Here is a 6103-nt window from a genome sequence, read left to right as displayed (position 1 = left end):
GTTTCGCCAGTTGGTCGAAGTCCCGTAATAGCAGCCACATCAAAAAGCGTAGGGGTAACCATTCCACATGGGAGATGGAAGGTATTGTGAGAAGCATCCCAGAAATGAACCGCTGCTACTAACATGGGTTGGTTGTATTCTAAACCTGTTTTTGACAGTTGGATCAAATCGTATATCCCTAACGATTTCCAAAAGGATCCTTTTTGTTTCTCTACCTTTCCTAGCCAAGCATAGTACAAGTCAGGATCTTTGGCTAAAGGAATTGACCTAAAAACTTTTACAGAATTGGTCATATAGTTTAACCTAATTTTGGTTAAAGCTAAAGGGGTTGCAGTTAAGGTTTCCTCAACACTAGCAGATTTGCCTAAAGGAGAACGACCGTCTTCATCTATCTTAACTTTGCTAACTAATGGTCTAGTCTTGTAATAAGCAGGGAAGAATTTATTCACAGATTGGATACTTTCACTCGGTAACGGACCCATAAAAGCAAGAGTTTTTCCAGAAAGATCAAAAGGTATGATTACCTGGGAAGCGTAGATTGCGCGTATTTCTTCAGTATTAGGGTTTGGAACGAACTCTCGTTCCCCAGAGCGTGTTGTTGATTGGAGCTTCAAAGCGGGTTGAAGAACATTTGAAGATGAAGCCATGGAGAAATTTTTGATTAAAAGGACAAGATTCTAAAGAGAGTGAAGATGTTTCAATTTTTCAGTGAAGAAGATGAATGAAAGGCGGAATAAAGGCACAAGGTCAAATATTTAAAGGTTTAACGGAAACCCTTTTTAATCTTTTGGGTAAAACCCGAGAGACACGTGGCGGCTGGTGATTTAATCCAACGGCGGTTGAATAAGTTAGCCTTACTCCTAGTATATAGGAATAATGATCAGTAAGTAAGGTTAAAACGTGGGAATGTAAGTTATGAGAAGACATCTTTGAAAATGACAAGACGTTTCGGAAACAGTGTTATCAGCGATTATGACGTTAGTCAGCAGTCTTGGAACTTTCAAAGATCATAAAAAACGAAATCTTATAATGACAAGAAACGCCTATTTCTGTTGATTCTCGAAACAGGCATTTATTGGGGGCAATTTGTTAGCTGAAGATTTCGTTTTATATTGTTTGTCCTTCGAAGGAGTTGAGAATCGAAGGAAAGATGGTTACTGATGGCCATCCCTTAAAAAGTGAAAAAATGGCTACTGATGGTCATGCTTCGAAAATAAAGACTTCTAAGTTCGTTGAAGATAGTGGACACTGAAAGACTAATGAAAGCATATGTCTTCGGGACTTAGACAAAATTCATAGAATATGTATTCAAGTATTACTACTTAGCGTGTTTTTTTAGTAGTGTTTGTTTAATACACTGCCACGCGTCGAAGATGGACTCAGGCGGGAAGATTTGAAATTCGAAGACGGTTTCGTAACCGTTCAATAACAGATGGCTTCGCTGGAAGTTCTGATAAGAAACGTGGCAGCAGATTAGTGTAGGGCCGTTAAGGTCGAAACGAGTATAAATAGGAGTTTTAATGTTAGGATTCCGTGTGTTCATTTTGTACAAATCACTCACATATTTACTCAAGTATCAAGTGTTACGAGAAAGAGTTCGCTGAGAAAATGTACGTATGACACCACCATTTTAATACATGTGTATTGTATTTCATTTTCGAATACATTTCTGAGTTACTGCATTCCATTTATTTCTTGTCATTTACATTCCTGTATCTTTATTTTACTTTCGAATTTACTTTCATGATCATTTACTTTTAAAGTCCTTAACGTTTCTGCAGTTTAAGATCCTTTATGTTTTAACAATTTTTAAGTTTCATATGTTATGTTATTTATTTTTCTTGTTGAAGTTATAACTACATATAACGAAGCAATTACCAAGATTCTTGAATCGAACAATACTCATCGAAGAAGACAAATTACGAATATGATTCAAATGAACATTGATAACAATCTTCTTGACTATGTGTCCTAGGATCAATCTAGTCGATCCTGCAAGTAACCAAATCATATTTATTATAGTTTGGAAGACTAGCGGTTGTTTACCGGAAATCACCGTAAACACCACTGCTTGATGAGCCAGATGATCAGCTATCACACTTCCTTTGATTGCTTTTTGTGAAGTGTACTGGATGTCGTATTCTGTTAAGATCATTTGCCATCTTGCAATTCTTCCAGAGAGAGCAGGTTTTTCGAACACATACTTGATAGGATCCATTTTGGAGATCAGGAAAGTGGTGTGATTTAGCATATACTGTCTTAGTCGGTGAGCCGCCCATGCTAAGGCACAGCAAGTTTTCTCGAGCAGTGAGTATCTTGTTTCACAATCGGTAAACTTTTTGCTAAGATAGTAGATTGCATGCTCCTTTCGGCCGGACTCGTCATGTTGCCCCAGTACACACCCCATTGAGTCTTCTAACACTGTTAGGTACATTGTCAGAGGTCTTCCTTCCACAGGTGGTAACAAGATTGGCGGTTTTTTGGAGATATTCTTTGATCTTATCAAAGGCTAATTGGCATTTGTCATTCCACCTTTCCACTTGATCTTTTTTCAACAGTTTGAAGATCGGCACACAAGTAGTAGTCATATGGGCAATAAATCGGGCGATGTAATTCAGACGTCCCAAGAATCCTCTGACTTGTTTCTCAATACGGGGTATAGGCATTTCTTGAATGGCTTTGACCTTGGTAGGATCAACTTCAATACCTTTGCTGCTGACGATGAAACCTAAAAGTTTACCGGATCTTACTCCAAAGGTACACTTGTTCGGATTTAGTCGCAACCTGTATTTCTTGAGTCTGTCAAACAGCTTGTGTAGATGACCCATATGTTCTTCTTCGGTGTTGGACTTTGCAATCATATCATCGACATACACCTCTATTTCCTGATGAATCATATCATGGAACAGAGCTACCATTGCACGTTGATATGTAGCTCCCGCATTCTTTAAACCAAAGGGCATTACAATCTTCCTCACTTTCGTCCTCAGTTTGGTAGATCGGATTTTCAAAGTCATGACGGGAAATAGCAGAATCGTTATCAACAGGATCCAGAGTGAATGTGAATTCCTGATCAAAGGAGATCACATCCTCAGCTTTCCAGTTGTTCAATCCGTTGTTGTGAGCAGGGAGTATCCAGTTGTTCCAGTTGCAGTTGTCTTCTTCATTTTCCACAGCATTGATTTCATTGGTGGGGAAATGAGCTGGTGATCTTTCGGGATAAGTAAGATGCTTTGTTGGATACGAGGATCCAGGTTGAGGTATCTCTGTTGGTTGAGCGAGATACTCGATAAGGCCGTCCCATCCAGTCAGGATGACGTCTTGGATAGAGACTTGTGCATTCTGCTGAGTAGTGTACTGTGACAGAAAATAACCCTCGTTATTTGGTGTTTCCCTGGCTTCTTCAAGAGTGAAATTGTCTTTGCAATGTTCGTTCCATCCTGTTGGGACAATGTCTTCAATGGCGACTTGTGAGCTCGGAGGAGCGGAATATTTCACCATTAAGTCATATTTGCCACTTGGCTCTCCTAGCGTATCCCAAACTTCTTTAGGTGTATTTTGATATTGCTCAGTGATGGAACTTGTGAAACTTTTGTCATTTTCAAATTGATCACCCCATCCAGTTGGGGTAATGTATTCCATAGCAATAAAAGAACTCTGAGGTGCGGTATACTGAAAATTATACCCGCCGCTTGGTTCTCCCAAAGTATCCCAAACTCCCATGGGAAGGGGTGGAACTTCATTTGGATATGGCTGAATGATATCGTCTTCAATAGCGTTTACTCCTTGGCTGATGAAATGTGACATTAATCCTCAAGAACAAGGACTTTGATCGTTCTTTTGATTTCCATTAGCATAGCCCAGGCCTAGCTTGTCGGACTTGTAAGGTATATCGAGGAGCTGTCCCCATACTGTGCAACCACCTTTTTCGATCACAGCTTTGGCATCTTTGAGAGAAGCCATAGTTGTAGTTGGAGTAGCAGAAATATGCTTGGTAGTAGAGACATCTGGGGAGACCACCTCAAAAGATTGGCAGGGAGTTTCGATGAATTCGTCATCCAACTCAACATACTTGGAGTTACTCAGGTGGCTAACCACATATTCTTCTTCGCCATAAACTGTGAAAATCTTTCCTTTTACTGGATACTTCAAGGGTGTCCAAGTAAACAGGAATATGCCGGGTGAATTTCCATTACGTAAAAGGCAGAATCAAAGATCTGAGAGCCCACTCTGATTGGGAGATTCACCTTTCCGTTCTTGTTGACCCGTCGAAGGCTCTTACCACAACATCGCTTGGTTGTAACACAATTCCTTCGAAGTCAAGTTTTTCTAGTACTGTTTTTGGTAATACGTTCAAAGAAGAACCGTTATCTACCAGCACATGAGATAGAGTGGTGCCATTACATTCAATGGAGATGTGTAGGGCTTTATTGTGATTCTTTCCAGCAGGGGTTAGATCAACATCAGAGAAACCGAGACCATTATTCACTGTTAGATTGGCAACACAATTTTCAAATTGATCGACTGAAATCTCTTGTGGTACATGTGCAGCTTTCAGGAACTTCATCAGGGCTTTGGCATGAGCTTCTGAATACTTTAGCAGAGACAGCATTGAGATTTTTGAAGCAGTGTGCCCCAAATGTTCGACAATATTGTAATCACTCTTGCAGATGATTTTCAATATTTCCTCTATTTCTTGCTTTGATGGATCCTCAACAGTGACTTCCACCGGTATTTGAACTGGTTCAACTTGTGGCTCTTTGCCTCGAGCGTTGATATCTTGATTAGGAACTGGAACCTGGACTGGATTAGTAGCAACATTTGGAGAAATTTCTGGTGAAAAGATCCGTCCACTTCTCGTAATCTTACTGGTACCCACAGTATTATCAATATTTGGAGTAGTAAAATTCATGGCCTCTTCGATCAAGGTATCCTGTTTAACTCCATGGACATAAACATTAGTGTCATAACTCCACGGGACAGCTTTGTCTGAGGAGTATGGAAATGGAGTCGGACTGGTAATGATTACCGATGCCACTTTGGGTGTAGCAGATATTTTGAAAGGAGCTTTGGTAGGGATTTTCAAGGGTATGTTGGAAACCATTGAGACATCCTCTATTCTCATGCCGTTTGAAAAGACTTCACATAAAACGTCCATGGAAGGTAGCCTCTCAAACATAATGATACGGCGATCCATCCACTTTTGAATTCCCATTCTCAGATTTTCACAACCATTGGGTAGGTGTGTGCAATAAAAGCAATCAGGGTCGCAACCTGGAAAGTAACCAGCTTGGATTAGCTTTCCTTTGACTTCAAGGAGCGGAGTTGACAATTCCCTCACATCATAGATGTAAACAGTGTCTATGATAGCATTGATGGTCTTGTCGTGCTTCGGCATAGGTGCCGTGATGACATTTGGAGTCTCTGGAGGATCGAACTCAATTTCCCCAGCATCTATCATGTCTTGTATTTTATTTTTCAGGGCCCAACAGTGATCTGCGTCATGTCCTGGACAGTTGGAGTGATACGCACATGTTGCATCGGGGCGATAACTCGGAGAGGAAGTGTTGACATTCTTCGGAGAGTCTTTCAATGTGATCAGATCTGCTTTTAACAAATGCTGCAATGCTTGAGAGACTGGCATATTGAATCTGGTGAAATTTCTTCTTGGTGCATCTGGTCGACGCGTATATTTTGGCGGTTGATCTTTTTGAGGTGTAGATGCGGAGATCAGAACTGCCCCTACAGATTGGTGATGCTCATTTTTGCGACCTTTCAGACTGTGCATTGTGTTGACTTCATTTCTCCCACTGATGGGCCTTTTTGTAGTACCAAAGGAAGAGCCTATTTGAATTTTTCCATTTTGAATGCCGCTTTCGACACGCTCTCCAGTCAATATCAGGTCAGTGAAACCTGATGATGAGCTTCCCAGCAAATGGCTATAGAAAGGGCCAGTTAAAGTGCCCATGAACATGTCGACCAGCTCGCGATCAGATAAGGGTTGTTGAACCCTTCCATCCAGATCTCTCCACTTTTGTGCATATCCTTTGAAACTTTCTTTCGGTGCCATGGACATGCCCCTTAGTTGAGTACGGGTTGGTGC

This window comes from Vicia villosa, linkage group LG5 (assembly GCF_029867415.1).
Source record: "Vicia villosa cultivar HV-30 ecotype Madison, WI linkage group LG5, Vvil1.0, whole genome shotgun sequence".
NCBI lineage: Eukaryota > Viridiplantae > Streptophyta > Magnoliopsida > Fabales > Fabaceae > Vicia > Vicia villosa.
Note: the sequence above shows the minus strand (reverse complement) of the source record.